Source organism: Cyrtonyx montezumae, unplaced genomic scaffold (assembly GCF_038088225.1).
Source record: "Cyrtonyx montezumae isolate F1298 unplaced genomic scaffold, pur_monq_1.0 scaffold_10, whole genome shotgun sequence".
In the NCBI taxonomy this organism is placed as follows: Eukaryota; Metazoa; Chordata; class Aves; order Galliformes; family Odontophoridae; genus Cyrtonyx; species Cyrtonyx montezumae.
The window spans coordinates 26,966,863-26,992,303 of NW_027071826.1; the positions used below are offsets into that span (position 1 = coordinate 26,966,863).

The 25,441-nt window shown below is 33.5% G+C and overlaps 1 protein-coding gene across 4 annotated transcripts in view; it reads right to left on the bottom strand.

Annotated features, from left to right (window-relative positions):
* DPH6 (diphthamine biosynthesis 6) overlaps positions 1–25,441 on the bottom strand; it is a 182,583-nt gene that overhangs the window by 141,581 nt on the left and 15,561 nt on the right. The gene's annotated exons all lie outside the window — the stretch shown is intronic.

Here is a 25,441-nt window from a genome sequence, read left to right on the forward strand (position 1 = left end):
TAGCACTTGTCACACAAACAGCACAAGAGTACAATATGATAAAACAACTGCAGGCAGCTTAATTGACATCACCTACAAATTGCAGTAGATAAATAAATAAAAGCTTTTCCAAGACATTGTCTCTGGAGCCCCATTTCATTTCAATTACTTATGCTAACAATTCTTTATTTTTTTCTTCCTAGCACATTGAAAACATAACAATTGAAAATGTGCACATTTAAAATATTTCATGAGTTTTTGCCTTTTTAAGCTACTTGGGTCCCAATCAATGTGTTGAACTCACTTCCTTTTGTGGATGTTACTCTAGACAAAACTGTTCTGTTTTCTCAACCAAGGTTAATTGTAACTATATAACGTGAGTTATATCCAGTAGCTGTTCAATTACACATCAACCCTTTGAAGCTTGCAGAAAGGCTACCTGTAATGGCAGAGCGACCAGTGTAAAAGAGGAGACATTACAAAAGCCAAAAAAAGAATGCTCACCCATCTCTGAGGATCTAGGTTCACAGGAAGAGAACTCCAAGAAGAGGAATCTCCAAGAAGAGATACTTCTCCAGTGGCAGTCAGCACTTAAATGAGGTCTAAGAGGGTGTAGCCCCTTCACCTGTGCTTCCAGAGCTGAACAGGTCATGACTCAGCAGTTCCCTTACACTGCCACAATACTTTTGAACTATATATCTACATATAAATTTCAAAATCAAACCACTCTATCAAATCCTGCCATTCTCCTTCAGAATCTTACCAACTTGTTTCATATTTGTCTGGGACAGCTTTTCTTTACTGCTACACTTCATATTAACTTTCAGTTGTGCCCACTGCCAGGATGAGAGGCAGTGGGCACAAACTGGAAAGCAGGAGATTCCATTTAAATATCTGGAAACACATCTGTGGTGTGTGGGTGACAGATCACTGGCACACACTGTCCAGAAAGGCTGTGGGGTCTTTGTGGAGATCTTCAAAAGCTACCCAGACATGGGCCCAGGCAACCTACTCTTGATGACCTGTTTAACCCAGAGGTCACTTCCAAACTCAACTATTCCATAATTCAGTGATAAGAAGTTGATTCTATTACTGAGCATCAATAAAATGGATCACACCAAGAATCTCAATGGATTCCCTATTCGTCACCTCCTCCTGCAAAGAAAAACACATAATGCCTTCCCTCACTCAGACTTAATTAGGAAACGATTTTCAGATGGAGAAGGAATGTTTTCTCTCCTGTATGAAGCCTCCTTAGAGCACTCAAATTAACCAGCTACAATTCTTTACAAAGTTGTTTTAAAGGTGATGTATGCAAAATCCAATAACTTTTCTCTAGAGTCAAGCAGAGTCAAACAAATATACATCAAATAAAGCACTGAACACTTACCACAATGTAATGTAAACTTACATCCACAAAAAAAAAAAAAGTTATTTTCTTACTTTTTCAAACATTTGTGAGTAGCAGCTTGTAGCGCCCTCAGGAATATCAATGAAAATTACTAATTAGGTTAATTTAAATTCACAGTTAAGTTCTAAGTCAATTAAATATTAAGGCCAGTGAATAAATTCATTCTGAATAAGAGTGTCCAAAAGAATACTTAATGCTGTTAAATAATCTCTTTTGGAATTACTGGATTAGTTTGCTTGATAATCTAAGGGAGAAACACTATTGTTTTTATGTAGGTTTTCAATATGACAGGAAAGAAGAATCAGTGTAGCAATGAAAAAGACTGCTAATGTTCAGGTTTATTCAACATGGAAATGCTTTTTCAATAGTGCAATTTGCTGTTCTTCTTCACTAAAAATTAGAACACAAACACTAGGCTCTTGAACTTAATTTATAGTTAACCCTGTTGTGTGTCCTTTACAGCACTAAATGAATAGGGAAAAAATGTCTGAAGTACTTATTAGTATACTAAATAATCTATTTTTTCCTGAATAAAGTGTAATACTCAAAAGATGGAAACACAATGTCTTTTAAATCTACTACTTTATATCTTACAAATGGTAAATTTTTATTGTTATAGAACATATTAGGCTCAATGTAGACAAACACTGGCAAAGGCTGGGAAGAATTTGCTCATTTTACTTATTGTGATTACTGGATATTTTTATTTTATTTTATTTTTTTACTTTCATTAAATTAATAGCAGTTTGCACTCTGCTAAACAGAGCTGACTGTAATCAAACCTTTTTCAGAGTCCTTTACAACACAAATAAAACTCGCCAGGTAATAAAAATCTTTCATGGTCACAGAGTATGCAATATTAACTCTACCAAACTATGAAAGTAAAGCCGTCTAAGTATTTCCATGGAAGCTACAAGAGATACAAAGAACACAGTAACACTATTTTTGTTTAAAAGTAGATTTTCAAAAGTTTTTGTAAGATTGAAATGTATAATATACTTCATTAATAGAAAATTTAAAAAAATAAGGTCAGTTAAGATTTAAAAGCAGCTACATTTTAAAAGTACTTTGTAAAAAAAGAGATTTCTTTTCCTCCTCCAAATTCCAAGACTGAGACATTAACTTGTCAATAAAGAATGTAGCAACACAAATAACTCCCACAATTGGCCTGTGTTTGTGGCCTTAAGTGTTCTCATTTTCACCCTTTGGAAAACGACAGCCACTTCCATGGGACTAAACTCTGAGATCTAATAATCTCACAGAAAGTGAACAGACCACACATTTGAAAATTATATATGTTTAAGGGTTCATAATAAAAATATAAATTAAAAAGAAGGAATGTTTTATGCACACAGTTTTGAACTTATTTTGAGTATTAGCTTCAGCAATAACTTTTAAAAGCAGAAGAACTCGGAGCTCAACAATTTAGCAGATTCACATTGCCACTGCTTAATGTTCCCATTTTATTTTTATGAATGTCTGCTGGCTTTAGTAGTATTATGCTGTAAAGGAAACAATTTTATAATAAAATTCAAAGTTACTCTGAACTTTTGTTATTATTGTAATTTTGAAAAGAAATGGTTTGCCTGCAAACTTTTTTTTTTTTTTTTGCTGTTGTTGATTTGCTAACAGGTTCAACTGAAATATTCAGGGCTTTCCTGAATGTTTCTTTCAAAAGGTCATTATTCACAAATGAAATGTTCAGCCATAGTAGCTAAGTGGAGAATAGTATTTAGGAAACTATTTTCAGTGTATATTTTGCACGCACTTGAGGAAGTTCTTATTAAAATTCTCATTGAATATGCCATTATACTTTTTTGTTTGTTTCTTTTTGCATCTATTTATCCACTAAAAAAAAAATGTGTTTAGATATTCTAAAAAAACAGTCACTAGTTATCATTTAAGTAACAACTTTAATTGCTCAAGTTACCAGAAGCTATTCCACAAACCAATTTTTTTGAAGTATCTCATACACACCCTACATGTGTAACCTCAAAACAGATTAGCCTTGAAGGCTACATAAATACACATATCATATATAATTTTCCATATGCTTTTATAATACATATGCTTTTCTTCACCAAAGAACAAAATATTTAATATTATAACCATAATATTTATTTTAGTGCAATGATACCTGCTTAGTTATACAACTGTACTTAGCTACAATTAATTGAAAGAGTCGAGGTGTATGTGTATGAATGCACACATGCACATACGCAAATGTATATATTCATAAGTATACATGTATACAATACATACTGAAGTTAGTAATAAACAGAAGATCATCATAGTCTGTCTGCTTGCGAGCTATATTAAATCTTACTTAATACACTATTTATTCTCTACTTATTCTGGCTTATTTCTTTTAGTGATGCACAAGTTTTTGATGATCTTTTGAAATGGCAGTACTTAATGCCATATTTCAGTTCTGGTTAGCATCTAAGTGTAAGGACTTCTGATAGGGAGCTATTCACCACTATCGCTTTTCATTTACTTTTTCTCTGCAAATACATACTATATCACTATGCAGTCAGCACAGTCCTTCAAGGGGAAACAATTTACTATTGGTAAACTTAACACCATTTAGTTAATAAATACTTTGCAATGGAAGGACTAGTTAATATATACACATATCTCACAAAAAGGTATAAATTCAATTACCTTATTCTGTACATTTCAACACATCAAGGCTAGAGTAAAACAAATTCAAGAAAAAAAAATACTAAAGTGTAATGATCTTCATAAGTTCCTCAACTGGATGAAGTTTATAACAAAAACTGCATTTGGTATTTAGCTCAGCAGTTCAAGCACTAAAAGAAACCTATTTCTTCACTAGCTTCACTGTTGGAGGAGTTACTGGACAATTTCCAGATTTAACTGTGCCATACCTCAGGCACACTACTTTTAATATGTAATCTAGTTATGGTTGATACTATGAAAACATGTTTACAAAATAGCTTGTGTATAGCAGGCTGAAATCTGTAGGAAGTATCAGGGATTAGCACTTAATTCAAAAGCCAAGGAAGCAAGTTTGTGGAAGAAATGTTAGTCCCTGTGTCATAGAAAGGGTAACAGAAAACAGGAAAATGTTTGATGAAAATTAATATTAACTTATTTTAATACCTCAATGGTGTAATAAATCAGTTGAAAGTAAAAATAAAATGTTTGTTTCCCTGGAATTTCTGAACTGTGCAGAAAGTATTTACGTTCACCACAATATGTTACAACGTATTAAATCACTATGCAATGTGATAAATACAAGTACTAAACGAAAACAGAAATACAAATACATGATAACTGTTTATATTCTATTACTTAAAATTAGATTTTTCTCCATCAAAGCTACTAGCAATACTTATTTTAAAGGCAGACTCAAAAAAGGAGTTTAAAAAGTCATCAAATCAGAATAGAGTTCTGTTAGTCACAGTATAGCTTGCTTTTATGTATAAAAGATTATTAGCTTTTCTATCTATAAGTGAAATTAGATTATTATTACAGCTGTTGTTATTACCACTAGTCCATTCCTATTCATAACATTCATGAATAATAAACTTCATGATCAATTGTGTGAGAACAAATAGATCTCTGCAACTATAACTGTACTAAAGTCCATAATTTCTGTTTAAAGCTTCTTAGTTTTGAAGCTATATATATTTCAAAACACTTTTATAAATAACACAATTCAAAATTACTGCTTCTTCATACTTTCAATTACATTTTTTATCAGAAGATAGAAAGAAAAATTAAACAGTTCTGTCAATGCTTCAAAGCAGAGCTGCCATGAGCATGCTTACTGTTAGACTGCTGTTAAGATGGGCGTGTAGAACCCATGCATAATACTGACAAACTAGTTCACAGCCGATATAAAATATAAACAGAAATGTAAAATAATCTAAGCTAGCACACTGTGATTTCATTTTTGATCTTTTTTTCCTTATTTCAGTAACTGAAATTCAATTAAGGATAATGATAGTAATAAGTAATTATGTCTACATAAAGCATCGTAGCACACTTTATCGATAGAAGTATTCCACTGGTAAGTAAAATATTCATTGTAGTGGCATTAGTACCAAGGTTTTCTTTAATTTCACATTTTAATGCCTTTACCTGACCTTCTCAGACTTCAGCAAAAAGAAAATTAGTGCTAATGTTTTCAATTTAATTAGTACATTACAAGCACTGTAATTATTAGTGGGCAATGTTATATTAATGAATGTAAAAGTTAGCAGTAAATTACCTCAGAGTTATTATCAATTTCCCAAGTTACTGCTCCTTAAGATAACCCTCTCCCTATGGTCCTTCCAGTAATTTTTCTTTGCCTGATAAACATAATGATTAAACAGCACACAGTGCAAACCTTTGATACTTTTTAAATTAAATCCATGCCCAGCCTAAGGGCTGTGTCTGATTTCAACTAAATGTGTCAGTTAATCAGATAAAAAATTATCAGCAACTAAAAGAAACAGCAGCCTTAGGCTTCATCAGTGCCAGTGAAAGCTGAACAAAATAAGACATACAGACAGTATCACATTATGACTAAAGGTTACTGCTAAGCATATAATGACATAGAACTTTTCACCACGTTAATAATGTCCACCTTAAAGAAAATATTGCATGCAGCAGTCAAAAAAGTAACAAAGAAAAAGCAAGTGCTAGACCTGTGCGTATATATGCCTTGAAGACTCCCACTGATAAAAACTGACTAATTACAGCAGATCTGTGTAAGACAGTAAGTAGCTGAAGAATGGTTAAATTATGTTTAATTTTTAAAAAATTGCTTCACACCTTCACCAAAATAGAGTTTATTTTATGGCCAAGATATAGACTATCTCAAAATAAAACTGCCTTTCCAATTAACATCCTCCTTGAAGCTTGCATTAGTAACAGAAATTGTTGTAAGTGTTGAAATTAAAGCTTAAGGCCACTTCTGTCTATATTACGACTACCTATCATCTGCAAAATTTTCAATGAAAACACAACATATTTGCAGGTATGTGGCATGAAAGTACACATTAGCTACAAGACTTTTCAATTTCCGCTATTATTTGAATGGAAAGTTCTTATAAATATGAGATTTTAATTATGATTTGTAAAGCATTCTAAGATAACAGACGATACTCATTTCAGTGTGATTTTAGTAAGCTTTAATACGTACTTTAATATGTACTTTAGAAGCAGCAGCAATTTATTAAAGACAGTAAGGAAACATCGCTGTAACCATAAAATAAAAGCGATTGTGAGAATTCTACATGCTCATAAGATTCGACAAAAGGCTTCTATATCCACAAAGGGGATCAATTAAAAGCCTATTAATTAATCTGTCCCGTTGCATAATTAAATTATGTTGAAAACTGAAGGTCAAAATTCTGTAAGCATTTTTAAGATGGTTGCTTAAGTGGAAAGCTACAAGAGTAACATACAAGATTTCCAAGGAGAATTGGTTATCATTCTTCAGAAATAGCATTGAGTGGAATTTTCCTAAGTATCAATGTATTATAACAGTCAGAAGTAGTAGATGCAGGGGAAAGTGATTATCCTCTTCTACTCATGACTCATTTGATTGCATACAGAATATTGTGCTCACTTTCAGAACCCCTCAAAACGAGAGAAAAAAACAAGGGCAAGCCCCAGGCCATCAATATGCAGAGTGGCCTGGACTGCTGGCTCCGTGAAGAGAGGCTGAGGGAACTGGGTTTGCACAGAAGTACAAAAACATCAGTTGGAATCTAATAGCAGCCTTGCAGAACCAATGAGAGTATCAATACATAGGTAGGCTCTTCACAATGTTACATAGCGAAAGGATGATAGACAAGAGGTACAAGAGGTTTAGATGGAATATTACACAAAAGCATTATAGCAGTAGTGAAAAAGGAGACCCACAGACGATGTGCTGTCTCATCTTTGGATGGTAAGCCCTGAGCAGTCACATTGGACCTCACACCTGACTTAGCACTGAGCAGGAGTTTGGATTAGATAACCCACCGAGGTTCCTAATCACTTGAATTTTTATGTTATGCTTTTTTTAATTCTTCTTCTATCAGTGGGATTTGATTGCTGTTGGCAATGTTGTCCTAATGAGAAAAGGAGTTAGAGAATTATGATAACAGTGTTCCCTTTCTGAAAATACTTTACATTTTTTGAAGTGCTATTTAATAAAAAGTAAAAAAAAATCATTTATTCTATTCTGATGAGACACTTTCTCAGTGTCTACTTTAAGCAGGTTTTTAACATATTTTAATAGTACAGAAAGAGGCAAATCAACAGATATCAAAAGACTGGACAAAATAGAGTGACAGAGAGGAGTAGCTTTGAGACCAACACAAGGAAATCACACATGAATAGAATAAGCCTCTTCAAAGCATGAAGATCTTGAAAGCACTGACCTTCTCATTCATAAAATGAATCAACTCTTGGAGCAATCCCACCTCACTATAAAAAAAAATAATATTTACTGCTAGGCAAGATACTGTAAATCTCTTCCCTACAATTTGCATATTGTACCCACAAGGAGATACATGCATAGTACTGTCAGCTTTACTATTTGTCAACAGTTTATGGGCTGGTATGGCCTGGTACTGTGACTAAAGGTGAAGGGGGACCCATGGATCCACACCCTGGGAACAGGGAAAAGGTAGAGAGAAGGGCCTGTAAAACAACACAGTGGCAAATAATCTCAGGAGGGAAGTTAATTTACTAAACAAGACATAGGAATGCAAGATAATATAATAGGAATTGAATAAATCAAATGAGAGTGTGTCTAAAACTAAAGGCCTTACTGTAAAATGCTGAAGGCAAGATGGCTAGGCAGCACATACTGCAGATGATCAGAAAGGGAAAAGGAAACACCTCATGACTTGTGAACAGTTTTATCTTTTCCTCTTAATGGAAAACAGAAAGTCTTCTGAGAAGGGATTTGATTTAGTAGTTCAGTGGGTAGGGATGGTGATAGGAGGATGGTTGGACTAGATGATCTTATAAGTTCATAAGGTTGGAAAGGACCTATACTTGGTTGTTCTTCTCTTCTAAGAACAAGGTACCCAAAAAACTGGCAGTCCACAGAACTGAGCATTAACTCTTTAACTCCTAGTGCTCTACATGTTGTGAAATACCAATAACAAAAATCATAAATCCATGACACTATTCCAGTGTATGAAAAATGTTGTGAAGTCTTGTATATTTACCATACTGTATTTTTCCAGTATATAAAGACATTATTAACAAAAAAAAAAAGTTCTGCCTCCTTGAAACTGCTCTGTCAAAATGTTCAGTCATGAATTCTTCATGAATTCTTAGAGGTCTTCTTGCTGACAATGTTAAATTAATAATCAGGGTGAAGATAGACAGTTCTGCAATCTGAAATACTACCAGCTAATAAATGCACTAAAACAGTTCACAGAAGAAGAAAAACAAAACACTACATTTGTTTGACAAAAGAAAACTTATTTGCAAAATTACAAAGTAGTCGTAGATTGAAAAATCACCTCCTTTAAGACTTCTGGTTTTATTAAATCTTAGATTTTCAAATGGAACTAATCTGAAAAGTAAATAGTTTAAATATTTATTGTCTGCTTCTCTGATTGGGAGATCCTATTTCTACAGGATGGTGGACAGAATCCTCTTGCATTACCTTCTAAGCAGAAAGAGATGCAGAACCACCTCTTTAAGAGTTGCAAAGAAATGTCACCACCTACTTAAACACAAGCACAAAAATGCTGGGCTCTGCTTTACTACAGGAAAAAAAAAAAGCCTTTCAACCTCAAATTGAAAAACCACTGTATGGTAACATATTCTAGAGTTGCTATGAATCTCATGAACTTACAGATCATTACGAGTCATTTGGAAATTTTATGTCATCTGCTCAGAGACGTGAGACAACATATCTATCTCGTGGCTTTATTCCCTAGGAAGAAGTAATCCAAAAACAGGGGTGGAAATGAATTTAATGTGGTTTCATATTAAATCCCTGTGTGAACACCTCCATTAAGAACTTTGTTAGTCTTTAGAGGGCTGAGGTTGACTCATGTAAAAAGCGAATTAATTTTGAATAATAGTATCTATACAGGGAGATAATAGTGCATAACTGTGTAACTAATCCACCTTAAAAGCTAATTAGGTTCATTTTTATGAATGCCCTACGTAGAGCACAGACACACACAATAATACGTTTAAGCGTAACTGTTGGCATAACTTCAAGAGTTTTACAGATGCAATTACAGAAATATTGCATGCATATAGACACTAAACCTATTAACTGAGTATGTATTCATCAGCTCTCGGTCACAGCTTTCAGTATCTAATGGCAATCTACTAATAACCACATTTAATTACTGTATGTTCCTCTTGCTACCTGGAAGCTCCAAGACTCAGTGAGGCAGTGCAAGGTTACGTTTGTGTACACATGAGCACGTGCACATGTGTACATGTGTAAATGCAAAAGGAGCGAGGACAGAAATAACATCTCCAAGTCTAATATCAACAATAAATCTCCTGAAATACTTCAGTTTGAAAGTGTTAAAATTGAGTTAAGAATAGTAAATAAATAAAATCAGGGCAATCTTCCACTACAGTCAACTCATCACACCACAAGACCAGGTTCTGCTGACAATCTGATTTTCCATTAAGCTGCATATCCAAAATGAACTATTTTTGAATGAATTATTCCTAGGAATTTGCAATTCATTCATTAATGACTTTTTTTAATGTTATATCGTACACTAAACATCTTCACAGATTACAAGCATGCAGTTCTGCATATGAAGAGTTTTTTAGAAATCTAATAATTCACAACTTGTTTTTTCTGAAGTAATTTAAATCAACTTTTAGATTTTTTTCTAATTAAAAATGCAATGCTAAAACCAATGTACATAATATAGATACACATTAATATAGATATTGTTATCGAAAAAGCAGAATACTAACATCCAAATCCATACTCCCTTACCTGTTCCTGAAAATTTAACTTACAGTTTTCTTATAGAACCTTGTATTTTTTGTTTTCTTTTGATTTAGTTTAGATATAAAGAAAAAGTCTTTTACAGTGAGAAAGGTGAGGCACTGGAACAGGTTGCCAAGAGATATGGTGGATGCCCCGTCACTGAAGACTTTCAAGGCTAGGCTGGATCAGGTCCTCGGCAACCTGGTCTAGCTGTGCATGCCTCTGTTCATTGCAGGGGAGTTGGACTAGATGACCCTTAAAGGTCCCTTTCAAATCTAAGGATTCTATGATTCTATAAACAAGTCAACTGAGTGCAGAAGAAGCCTAAACACCATCAACAGAAGCTACAAAATCTCTGTCAGGGAGACAACAGCCTGTGGCTGAACACAAGCAAGCAAACCAAAACAAACAAATAAATGAAAAAGCACTTTGTGAAGAGAATTTTTTTTCCACATAAACATATGCTTCACCTTTGTGACTTCGATCTCCTAAATGTTCAAATAATTACAGAGCAAATTTGCCTGCAGATGCCTCTTTAAGTAGATCTTATTTATAACATTACCTCAACAAAGAGGGATTACTTAATCTGATAAACAAACTCAGCATGGTCAACTCCAGACTGAATAAAAGACATTACAATGTAACAATAGGTTGTCAGTGAACATCTACAGAACAGTTAAGTAATCATACATGTGTCTGTTCCCATGCTAGACTGGGAATTTTAAGTGTTGGTTACCATAACTGCAATTATTTTGCAATCAAAAGCAATTATCTCAAGTTATTATCATGAAAGGCAGACAATAAATTTTTAAACACTTCTAACACATTTAACTAGAATCAATAGCTGATGACTTTAAGTTCAAAAAACAACAGCTAAAACCGCATGCAAGTTCCTCAGAATGAAAGAATAATAATAGAAAGATGGCTTTAAGAAGGGAAGTACTTGACTTCATATTATGGCCAAAGATAAACCTTTTTCTAAACTGAGGTAAAATGAATGTTAATTTGGATCTTCTCTTGACTAAAAACATGCAGGATTTAGGTATTAGAAATCAGCACCACTGCATCATACTCTCTGACTTCACACATGCCAAGCTTTCTTACATTTATATTTTCAGCAGTATCTTTAGCAAGCCATATAAACACACAATCGTAAACCAAGTTCTTAAATATACACGCAAGTTTTCCCCCACCTCCCTCACCTGCCCCTTTCTCCAGATTAGCACTCCATAACAGAACTTCCATGTGGACCAATTTCTAGATGGTAATAGCAATCTGTCTCTCCACAACAAAGACCAAAATAACAAAAAAATCCAGTACAGGATCTATGTATGCTGAGGTATGCAGCATGGTTATTCCCTATAACCAGGTACTGGTTCAACTCACTAACTCTCTCATATATACATGTATTTAATCATACGTAGAATACATAACATACATACATACAAAACAAATGATGTACAAAGCAGTTACCAAGCAATGCCCAGCTTTTCCCCAAGCAGTGGCTGCTCCCCTAGCCAACTCTGAAATGCTTTTCAAGCTTTTTTTTTTTTTTCTCCACATGATGTCCTACCTGAGTTCAGCCCTACTCAAAATTCTAATACACCGCCTCTCTTTCTTTTACCAGAGAGCCTCAAATGCAAACAAGAGTCCAGGTACAGTCACAATAGTCAAGTAGAGAGAAGTATCACTTTCTTAACTTGCTATCTACAGCTTGAGTAATAAAGTCTAGTATGCAGTTCGCCTTTTTTGTGGCAAATCTCCTCATACATAAATGAATTTTTTATTTTGTTCATAGTCTCCAACGTATAATCTCTGAAGCATCATGAAAATGTCATAAAGAATGTCTAATATTCAAAATTTCAAATTATTCCAGCAACAACATATCTTAGATTAATGCACTCCAAAATATCCCCATTGTCAACAAGCAGTTATTCTGATCTCATCACCATCCCATGAAGCTAGATTCATTTAGTCTCTTTATTTGGAACACAAGTCTTAAAGAAAATCCACTTCAAGACTTGAAAAAGAAACCACAGGAATCGTCTTTTAATTCCTACTGAAGTCTACTGGGTTTGGAAATCTTTTAGAACTGTTAGGAATCTCAACAATAGAATCTCATAAATTTATTCCACATTAAATTTCTATGTTTGTTACATTAATCTAACATGTATAAATTATTTATCTTTTCTGTTTAAGTATCACAGATCCTCAAAAACATCATATCCAAAGGCTTAGAAAATACCACCAAATAAAAATTAAATTAAATTAATTAAATATGGATACACAATTGCCAAAATCTTACATAGCCTTGTCACACAATCTTGAATAACAATCATAAAATACTCCTTCATATATTTCACTTTTTAAAATGATGTTTTTCTTACTAATTTTTAGTACAATTATTCTACTTGAAACAGTGCAGACAATTTAGTTTCATGTTTACTATTCCAAAACTCCAGTGTATGTAACTACACTTCTCACAGTGAGAAGATGCAACTGAGGATGCAACATCTTAAGCAAAACAGAGGATTTTTCATGTAACTACTGAAAAATGTTATTTTATGCTCTTCATCTATGACATCATTTATACTTACTGTTGAAAATAGTGCCAATTTCAACAACTTTTTTTCCCCGGGATTCCAATGAAGCACAAAATACCACAAAATGCTATGATTTTCACGTCAAATTCTCTAATAAGTGCCTTTAGTTGGTTTATTTTTCTATTACTGTGTTTGAAAAAAAAAGACAAGGTCATCTAGCATTACTAAAATGATAGCAATGCTTCAAAGTCCTAAAAGAAGCATTCCAAAATAATATTAAAAAGCACTCTCTGGCAAGCTTTTAGGCAGTTTGCTTGAAGAATCAAATCTTCAATGGCATGTCTAGCAGCAAGAAAAAAAGGTTCCTCCCATTTCCTTATCACAGGAGAAACAAGTATCTTTCCTATACAATCACAGTTCCAAATATATATGCTCAATGCAGCCACCTAGTCACAAATCCTTGAAAATTTTCTACAATTACCTTTGTTTAGAAACAATAACCTATGTGGAACAATAGACTTATAATACATTCTCAGTAACAGCATTCTCACATCTACAATAAATAAATGTTTATTTATAAATTTTTATTTATAAATATTTATAAAATATTTATAAATAAACAAGCATTAGCTTGTTTAAAGCTTACGTATGGAATAAAAAAAACCACTTAATAAAGGAAAGGCAGTTGAAGTGCACCATCAACAAATAGAACATTTTCTTCTTAAAAAAAGAATGTTAGTTGCGTTACAAAAATGTTCCACTCAGTACAGCAGTACACAGAAGACACAGATCAGCTACGGTACAGGTATGTAGGTACTGAAAGCAATGCCTCCCATGGGAACTCAAGAGATACAAGTAGCACACAACACTATTTGAAAAAGCAAATTCTTAGTTACCACCACCATTAGCTATGTATTTTCGCCAGTGATGAACAAGAGTCTGCATGATGCACTCATAAAATCTGCACCAGCAGACATGCTCCATATGTACTTCCATGTCAGATGCCAGTTTGTCAGAGTGCCCCTCTGCTATCATCTGCTGCACAGAAGAAAAACCTAACAGGCTATTGGTGGGAAGGGTCAGCCTTTACTACCATAACACCACCATCCTCTTCTGACATTGTGGGCCAAACAATTGATTTTAAATAAAATTAAGGTAGTAGTTCTTTAAATACATCTCTTTCAAGTTGGGGAAGGTGCACAAGACATGCATAAGAAAACCAGCAGAATCCCAGCAGAATCTATGAAAAAGAACAGTAATAGCAGATACACTAATAAATTCATTACCCAGCTTTCATCACCACTTCTATCATTTATAACTTTTGTATAAAAACTTTCCCAGGATAGCATACATTAGGAACCATTCACACCAAGGATGGTAACAAACCATTATCTGGTTTGGCTGTGTACCTTCAATTCAGTTTTTAACTTTTTCTAAAAACCCTGAACTGTTGATGACTGCTAGAGTCTGACTAAGTTGGCATTACTGGTATGACAATATTAAAGAACAGAACAGAATCAAGTTTGTATTAATTTTACCTTTTTACTTTCTGATATTTAGATTCTTTAATATTCTACAGTTGGTAACATTTCTGCAAGAGGGCAGCAGTTCACTGACTCCATCTCTTGTCTCTTCCAATAATACAGTTTACGCAAACCATAAAATTGGCCACTCATTTTAATTACAAGATGCAGGGCTATTTCCCACTGACAGATCCTCATTTCCTTTCCAGAACATTGCCTTTTAATTTCTAAATCACTTGTGTGTCATTGCAACTAACAAGTATTCTGGGAATACAGCACTTCTTGGATGTTCTAGATCAAATCAATCTGTTTATAGCAACAAACTGTTCTAATAGTACACCAGTAAGAAAAATCCTATACACAGCAGAGAAGTGCTAGTTTATGGCTGAGTACAAGATAGAGCTCAGATAAATGAAAAATGCAATCAATTTACTATAAGTAGAAGCATATTTTTCAAGAAATGCAAATGGACCGTGCCACAGAGAAATTCAAGTCTGCCTGCTGCTTTTATGTTGGAGCCTTGAAATGGAGATTGTTCCTGTTCCCTGTGGCACAGATCATGTACAGATGGACAAGAGCATCTGGATGCAAGATTCCAGACAGCAACACGATGGCTACCACATCTTGGTTCTGTGGATAACCAGCAGCAACACTGAGAAGCATCTGTTAGCTATTAGGTAGTCGCGATTTGCAAAGAAAAATTAAAAAAAAAAAAAGAAAGAAAGAAAAAAAGAAAAAAGGATTATACTGGACTACACCTAAGCATCTGTTCCTTTTTCTGAATTTTTTTTTTAAAGAGAATCAAAGTTGTCAGTGACGAACTCCACTCAGTACTAGATTTCTAATGTATCAAAAAGGTCCATGTTTTTGTTTAAATCTAACAAAAAGCTTCAATCATGGTAGATAAAATATTATGCTACATTGTAGATGAATATAAGGGAGACAATGAAATATCGCACAGCACATTCTTAGATTGCCCTAAGGTATCTCTACTACTTCTACAACTCAGGTAAAACTGTTGCATTTTATACAACTTAAAATGATAAACTAAATCTCCAGCAAATTTCAAACATATGAAAAAACTAATGGACCATTTGCTAAAACAAGATTTAAATATGAAATGCAAAATGACCTCCTATTTCTGTCCAATGACAACTAGCTTTTCATTAGTGAAAAATCTTGCTAAAAACACAGACTAGGGCCAATTCCAAAATAAAGTGCTCTTTGACACTACTAGAAAGTCATTTTCTGTACAGGTTCTGTACAGACGTGCCTAGGCACTTCTAAGTGCAAACGCATAAGATACATGTAGTTCATGGTGATTTTTCTTTTTAATTTTTTTGGTTTTGAGTTAAAAAAGAACAACAAAAAAACCCATTCCACAATCTGATAAGCCCCAGTTGCTAAGCAGCATTCTTGATCTCCTTAAAGTAATTTAAAATATCATATTAATGATAGATCATGATTTGCTCTCACTGACAGATAAACTAATGATAACTTCATTGTAATTTGGTATACCACCATAAAAAGTATTATTATCTTCCTTTCAACAAATGAAACAAAAAACAATTGTATTTCCCTTCAAAAAGTACTTTGGGTTAAACAGACCACAGAACTACAAAGTTAAAATCAATCTGAATATAAGAATATAAAACACTTAATTGAATTTAAGGAATAATTAAAAGATGTAATTTTTATGTCTGCAATATCACAATGCAGTTTATTTCATAATATCAATATAGTGTATACACTCCTTCTGAGGACTGTATGCTAAAAATTTCTGTTTTCTAATGCCAAGGAATCACATAACAAGAAACACGAATATGCATCAAGAAGAGCATCTTAAAATACTTGTAAAGATACATCTGTATACGAGGGTGCTTATAAATTCAAATTTGAAGGATTATTTGATTTCAAATTTGCTTAAGAGTACTTGTTTTTTCACTGTTTGTTTGATTAAATTGTATAAGCATGCCACGCAGTTATAACCCTTCTAAATTTTACTCTCTGAACTTTACTAGTATCTCATCTTAAAAAGAACAGTGGTGCTTGGGAGGCTGCCTGATCTCCTTGATTTTGTGGTCTTTTTTAGCAGTAGGATACTAAGAACACTCCGTAGTCTTTGTACGGTCTGAACAAAGCATATGAATCAAGATAAAATCAGTACATCATGAATGTTAATATAATTCTGACAAAAATAGTATCATGTGACTACAAAAGACCATCCCTTTAGGGAAAAATATTGTGTTACAGTGGATTATTCTTTTAGTACTGTAATGGAAAAGCATTCGATCTAGTCACCAAAAGAAAAATCAAAATAAGCATTTAAAAGAAATATTGTGAAATGAATAGGATAGAAATCCCTCAGAACTGCAAAGAAATGCATATATATGCATACAGGCATACATATATATGTGTGCGTGTGTGTACACACAAAAAATATAATTTTTTTTAAATGTAATTCTCTGTATATGTTTGTTATCCTTAAAAAAATAAATTATATATATAAGCTTGAGTCATTCTACATATATTTTGCAAATATAAATATGCATTCACACAATTTTTTTTTCCACAATTATAAACAATATATACAACTCAGCTCCATGCAAAAAAGTTGGGAACATTCTTTTTAATTTTCTGCATATTTTGTGCCAGACCATATTCTAAACAGCTTTTACAAAGTGATAATGTTTCCCTGACAGTGTTTTGTGTACTTCACATAAAATTAAATCTCAGATAAACCTTGAGAAAAAGCAAGCAGAAAGCTAAGCAATACAGCATGTTGCTCTTTTTGACCCACAAAAGATTATCAGTTATTTTAGAAGTTATGACAGTTTTCTCAAGTCCTTAAGGAGTCTGACACCATTGCTATAGCTTTTAACACTGCATTTATGGTTATATTACAATACAATAAAACAGCAGGAATAGTGTTCACATTACTTGGGAATTGTATTCCTTAAGGAAAATGAACAGTATTAATGCAAAATAAAATAAAAAAAGTGCAGAATAATCACTGCACTCCATAATGCATGTAAACTATGGGATAAATTTTGGAAGATGTCATCAACTGCAATGACTACAAGATTCGTCTCTCTAAAGGAACACTGTATTCGTTAACACCAAACACTGATCAAGTGTAATAACTCGTGGTATGTAAATACTTGAAAAGTCTTTGTAAAATCAGTGATATGCTAATTATTTATTGTTTTATTACAGGTGACTTCACTATTAGAAGTAACACTTACCGTTGTCAGGTAAGAATAAAAATCAATAGAACCACTCTCCTCTTTCCTTTCTCTGCAGACCACTATCATAAATCACAGTACAAATAGCACAGCAGTTAATTTATCTGAATATATTAGTAATTTTATCATTATTCTTTAATATTTGAATTCTCAGCTACATCTTCATATTTTCTACCTTCATTTGCAACTTCATCTGATCAAATTTGATTCAGTGTTATTAAAAGTAACAACAGGAGTTCATTCACAATTCTTAATATTTTGAAGCTTTAATCTAGAAATGTAAGCTTGAATTATGTTAATTCTCTCAGCCAAATCAGAAAGGTGCTACAGTCAAACACGGTCAAACTTTATCCACCATTTCCTAAACAAAAGCTTTCATATTTTCAATATCATGGTCAATCAAGCATATTCCTGCTTTCCTCCTTTGACCTATGTTTTCAATACCTTCTTACAGTCTGTTATTTTTTTTCCAATAAATATATTTTGCAATACTGAATATACAATGTATTTTTAAAATTCTTGTGATTATAGACATGCTTACTCAATAAAATCACTGAACAAAGCCTGCTTTCTTTATGGCTTTTCTTAGAAAAGTTTTTACATATCACAGGTCAGAAAAGAGTAATTCTGCAACCTAGACAACTGGAATAAAATAGGCCCTGATCAGCCTGCAGGCACCAATTAAAGATGTGGCTCACTCCAGCATAAGGCAAGGTTGATGCTTTTCGTTGACTCAAAATGACCCATTTAATTTTCCAAGAAGGGTCTTTTGAACCAGCACGATGGTAAGACATTCTCTCACCTACTCATAAACAATGCCAAAGTAAATGCAAGCCACTGCAAGACACATATATATCTGGAATTTAAATGTGAGAATAACAAGCTCCAGGTAGGGATTCCCTTAAGAAAATAGCAGAAATCACCCCAAACAGTTTTCTCGGGTGAGCTGTTCAAGTTCAGGAACACAGAGAGATACATTTCAGTTTTTTGAGGTTTGTTCATCTCACAGGAATTTTCAGTATCTAATTTTCCTTCAGATTCTCATCATAAACCTCTGGAAATCTCTTGCCTACAAAACAGAAATTCTGCATCTCATTGAGTCAAATGCAAGTAAGGCCCTGAGTGGTACATCCACAAAAATGAATGGCCAAAACCTTCAATCATCATTCAGATTTTGCATTAAAAATTAACACTGGAGATCATTTATACCTGCATGAGTATTCTACGCAAGTCTACCCCATTCTTCTTATTTTACATAGGCATGATGCTTCTCAAGTAAAATATGATCTATTATTACTTATAATAGTAACAAGACCAGTTTAAAACAGGTCCTAAAACATAGATTAATGTGAAGTCTAGCTTATCCTAAAACCAGACAAAGCTGTAAGTAGCAATTATCCAAGAAAAAGCAATATATGCAAGCAATAATGCCTCAATCCAGACAAAACCACACATTAGTATATGATTAGTTTACTTTCTGAGGTCAACAGAATTTGGGTAGCAAGAAAAAAAGGAAGGTTGGAATATCAGCCTTGTAAAAAAAATCTGAAAAAAAAAAAGGATATTTTAGGAGGTGACTGGAAAAAAGAACATAAAAGATTGGCAAAGAAAAGCAAAAGTGACAGAGAACTACACAACAAAGTCAAGCTTTCAGAGGAGCTTTTGTAATACAACAATGAAAAAAACCCACAAAATTCACCGTCCTTCCACAGCATAAAAATTTAGGCATTTAAAAAAGCCTAAACTGCAAAAAATTCTTAATTTTACGGTAAAACCTGCACAATCCTGATTTATTATATCAACTTGCATAAATCTGAAATTTATTTTCAGTCTTGTGAAATTCTGACATCTCATATTACCAGCATGGCTCTAGCCTCAGGTTGCTCTCTGAGTGGCAGAGTTATATCCCCTTAAAATTTATAATTAAGTTCAAGGCTTATTGCAGTTGAGAAGAAATTTACTTTATTTCTTCCAATTTGGTAAAAGTAAGGCTTTCCCATCCCTAAGGATGAGATGCCTTTAGTCACCATGGGAGTGACAGAAAGGGTACATGAACATGAATGAGAGGCAGGTTGGTAGAATAGCAGTGTTTTAGAGAATATGAAAAGCATACAGCTGTCGAGGGTTAATATGAAGGCTAAGTACAAGGAAACATTTAACAATTGAGAGAGGAATGTAGGAATTAGTAAAAATAGTGTGAAGTACGGATTAAAAAGGAAAAGCTGGAGGCCAGAAAACATTGCCAAGAAAAAAATCAGGAACCGCATTCAAAGGGATAACTGCCTCATTTACCAGAGGCAAAATGTTTATATCAGGCTTTCAAAAGGAACTGTTACTGTTTTACTGGGAGATGTTGGTTATTACATGGAGAAGGTTATGTTCTCAGTTTTAAACCACTGTCTTTATTATCATAAAGTTGTATTGTGATTGCAAGCTTAGTAGAAAGAGGTCAAGAACTGCAAACCTACATTCATCTGAAGCAATAAAGTAACAGAAGACTTGCACATGTAGTCTCAGTCAATAGTTGTTAAATAAGTTACAATAAATAAAATAGGATGAATGTAGAAGTTTTAAATGCATGCACAGTCAGGAATGTAACCTCTTGTCAAACACACCTACTGAAGCATATCAACAAGTGACCAAAAAGAAAGAACAGTTCTATGGGTTGCTGAAATGAGAAACTAGGCATTAAGAGATGAACCTTATCCAGTATAAACAAAAATAACTCCGGGGTGAAAATTAAACATGGATGAATCCTGTATAGGTACAATTCAATTGAAGACTGTAAACGTTAATATCGTCCATCCTAAAGGAATCAAGAGCATCACTTTAAACCTAATTATTAACTTTGAGAAAATATACCTACTATAAAAAGACGACTTCTTTTATGCAATTGCAGCATAAACCACTTAAGGATAGTTTATCTCTTATTTCTTCACCTACGTATTTTACAAACATGTTGTACTTGTGCTGACCTCTTAGTACATCACAAATACTTCCTTGCATGCTGCTAAGTGGAGAAGAGAAAATTCTGGTAGATATCAGAAATTGTAGAAAGAAAACTTCCCAGGGGTCAGGCATTGAACAACACTTGCTACAAACCAGCATGCCAAAGCACTGTCCGAAAACAAGCCTAAAAGCAGGTAGAATACTCTGCTTTGGTCAAAATACAGAAAGGCTGACATTTTTCAAAATTAATTCCATGCCAATAGTTAAATAATAACATATAAAAAATATGAATACATGTAATTCAGCGTGATAGCAGGGAAGGCTTCTCATGCTTTCACAAATTCAACTTCATGCTCAAGTCTGAAGTAGGTAAACTAATGATATAGAAAAGAGAAATAACAGCAGGTAACTCTAGTTGCATACCGTATCTAGTATTGACTAATGAATATTTTAACATCACAGAAGACTATAAACATATTTGAAAATACTCAAGTATATTACTTTGCATTTCTAGAAGCAAAACAGAAGCAGAGAGTAGTTTCTATTCTATAATTCACTATAACATGGCAAAGTATTCAGTTTTTCAGGAATACTCTGGCAGACAATTCTTACAGCTTGGCAAAATAATTATACAGAAATTGAATTGTACAAGGCTGGAATGACACTTACATAACCATAGTGGAAGCAGCTGATAGTAACGCAACAGTAAAAGTACCTAGCATCAACTGTAAGGTAAAACTACTAACAAATCAACCAAATAAAATCTCTCACTGAAACCCTCAATCACCTCAATACACAAATTTAGACCATGATACTTGTTTCCTAAATATGAAATAGCAGCAGAATGCCAACTAAGCTTGATAATTCCTTATTTCATGTTAGGTGTCCACTGAAAAAGAGAGTGTAGGTTCCAAACCCGCTACTTGCCTGGTCCAAAGGGACGCACATACACACATTTTAGGTCTTTTTATTTTTAAAATTGTTTTTAACACATGCAATCTTTGGTTTCCTCTTCTTCTAGCTGGCTTTGTGATACAGTCTTTACCATACGTTTAAAATCCAGTTTTCCTAATAGACTTAATTACAAGATAATACAAAGGAAAGAACTATGCATTTGCCATTTTCAAATATGTATTTTCAAATATTTATATTTTATATATTTATATTTATTATTTGACTGATTTTTTTTTCCACTTTTTATTAGGGGACGAAATTGTATTCAGCTCAGAAGATAAGCTATTCAGGAAAAGCCACTAAGTACTGAAAACTGGAAAATTAGATTTTATAAACTTAATTGCGGAAGTCATGCTACTCCATAAAAGTTAGTTAACTTTTTATTTTCAGTACCAGAGAACTCGATGTCAAAATATTAAAGTCGCCTCATAACTAATAGCACAGATTTAGTATTAAAAAGAAGATCCAAGTCTCAGGGTAAATCTTCCTTTGAAAGCATTTATTGATCTTTCTTCTGAGCACTACTCACCATTTCTGTACAGCAATACTTTTGAGAATAGTGATGTAAGCAATGAATAAGTCACAATGACAAGTGGGTAATAAATAATGACTGACAGACTTTCCTTGAGAACATAGGACTTGTCTCCAAAGGATAATGAGTAACAAAGGTGGATAAAAGGTGGCAAAAAAGGGTTACTGTAATGCGCGTGCATGCACACACACACAAAAGGAAACTGTAGAAGTCTAAAGAAAGTAAGGAAGTAAAAGCACGTGAAAATAAATAAATAAAAATTACTTGGCTCTATTGTACAAACTATAGCAGAATGAAAGATGATTACTTGAACATGTAAGACTAATAAATTAAGCCAAATAATTACATAAAGCGATAGTTGCCTAGCTCCCAGTTCTCAAAAAAAAAAAGCATACAGATTAAACACAAATTTTATAAAATACTATGCTTCTATACACATCATTTATTTGTGCTAGAACGTTGTCCAGGGAACATAGAAGCTGAAGAAACCCAAGAAGACAAAGCCATGTCAGGTAGCTTAATGTGTGTATATTGTTGGCATAATTCTGCAAAAACTATGCTGTCCTAAAGTACAGTAGTATCACTGCTTTACCTACCTAAGGTACATGACAAAAAAGGCCAACATAGTTTGCAGTACTACAGGTAACTTTCAAACTACTTCTCAAGTCACTGAGTAAGCAGCACAGCAAAAGGAAAAGAAATAAAAACAGTACCATTTCAACTTCAATTAAAAAGTAACCATTAAAAGTCCACTGAGTTTGTAAAGATTTTCATAAATGTTTCTAGTGAGAAAGGCAGCATTTCTTTTTCTTTTATGTTAGATTTTAGATTGCAGTATTTCTTTTTTCATCTTAATGCTATTGTTATAACATAGGCAAACTGTTAACCAATAAAAATGACATCCTATGTAGATACCCCTTATTTTCTATGAAGAAAAGACTCTCTCCATATCTCTTGGTATTTCAGAGCCAATCCATAGAATCACCAAGGTTGGTAAAGACATACAAGATTATCCAGTCCAATTGCACACCTACCACCAATAGCTCTCTCTAAACCACATCCTTCAACACAACATCTAAATGTTCCTTGAATGCCTCCATGGTTGGTGACTCCACTACCTCCCCAGGCAGCCCATTCCAGTGCCTGACCACTCTTTGGGAAAAGTAGTATTTCCTAACACCCAGTCTGAATCTCCCCTAGCACAACTTGAAGCCATTCTTTCCAGTCCTATCACCAGCTACAGGAGAGAAGAGGATGACTCATAGCTCACTACAACCTCCCTTCAGGCAGTTATGAAGAGCAATAAGGTCTCCCCCCCTCAGCCTCCCCTTCTCCAGACTGAACAATCCCAGCTCCCTCTATTCCTCATAGGGTCTGTGCTCCAGACCCCTCATCAGCTTAGTTGCCCTTCTCTGGACATATTCCAGGTGTATTTCTTGCACTGAGCAGCCCAAAACTGAATACAGTACTTGAGGTATGGTCTCATCAGTGCTGAATACTGCTGCTTCTGCTGGCAGAAAGACATTGAAGAGGACAGGCCCCAGTACTGACCATTGGGGAACGCCAAGAAATATTGAAAATTGAAATCAAGATGATATTCAGTCATAACCTTACCTACTCTGTATCAGCACACATTTTATGAAAGGACATGTCTGAAAAATAGCTTAGTCGTCATGCTTATGCAAATTATTTGAAAACAAGTATGTTCAACGAAAGAGGTTAGCTCATACTGTTCTTCACTCAGTATTTCACGCAATGAAACTAGATATAATGAAGTTTGAGGGGACATAATCGTTGTAAGGTGGGAAAACAAATTATCACTGACATTTTTAACTAAAAGTATGCAGAATAAAAAGCACATTTTCTAACAGTATTTGTAATGGTTGCTTTGATCACTTCTTCCCCCAGTTGAAATATAAGTTGAAATTTAATTTGCTAGTTTCACTGAAAGAAAATATAATTTATTATTTTTATATTCCATTTGACAAGAACATATCTGTCTCAGAGGTCACAGTTTAAAATTAAATCCTTCTCTCACTGCCAACCAGAAAACACCTTAAAAAATTACCTATATTTATTTTCTTAACAGTATAAATGATATCAAGTTCTATTAAAAAATTGTGAATTATTTCTAAAGTAGGCATTAAATGCTTAAAAATGAAATTTATACAACTTGCTTTAATACTCAATTGCTGCCCTATCTTCAAGAATCAAATTTTCTATATCACTACAGAGGTTCAAAAAAAAAAACAAAAAAAAACAACCCCACACTGTTTTACAAAAAAAGAAAAAAAGAAACAGAAAAGGAAAGAAATAAAGAAAATTTAAAGAGATCAACAAGTTCCTGTTGGTATTACAAAAGTAACAGTGCATGAAGAAGTTCATTAACAAAAATGAAACAAACAAAGAAATCAATATGTACGATTAGCAATAATTGTGCAATCAGTGAAAGAACTAAGCTTGATTCATGATTCTACTTATATTTAGAATGAAGTAAAGTCATTTTGCTAATTTAACATAATATTTTTGCCAGAATAATACTTGCTTTACTGAAACAAACAAACAACAATGAAACCAATCCACCCAAGAGTCTATAACATATTTATATCAATAGGGAAAAGATCAGAGGAACCTTCTGGATTAGCCAGTGCGCATTATACAATAACAGCAGCATTCCAGTATACAAAATCACACATACTGACCAAAGAAATATCAACAATGATGAGAGTAGACATTACCCATAAACTGCACAGACAAAAGAAATAAAAATTAAAATCAAAGCTTGGACACACTACATTTTCAAAGCATCTCGCCCCTTATCAGGGATGGTCATTTTAATTTAGTCTTCATTTTTACTAAATTTCAAATAATGTAGAGAGCAGTGTGTGATGCACTATTTACTCTAAAAGAATTCTTATCATTTGTTAGAGTGAAAAAAAAAAGGGTCCTAAGATTTATCAAGCTGTTGCTTTTATCTATCTACTGTTCCAAATGAACTAAGGGATGTGGGTATCCATGTGTTTTACACAAATCATTAGGGATACAGGAATGTTTTGAACAGCCATCAATAGTTACATCATTAACTATAATTTACTACAGTGACTTATGATTTTCAATTCATAGAAGTGCATTAAGAGTGTGTTCTACAGATACATTAACACTCCCCATCATAAAATAAATCCATTTAAATTTTCACAGAATGACTTTTATGATGTAGTTATAGAATAAACTAATTGTAGTTAAAACATTTATTTTCAAAAAGGTCATGTTCTTATTGTAGTTTACAATATTTAAATGGCAGAATGCAAGTGAGAATGTACATGTATAAGAACGCTGGGAACATGTGTGTTCAATACTAACCCCATCC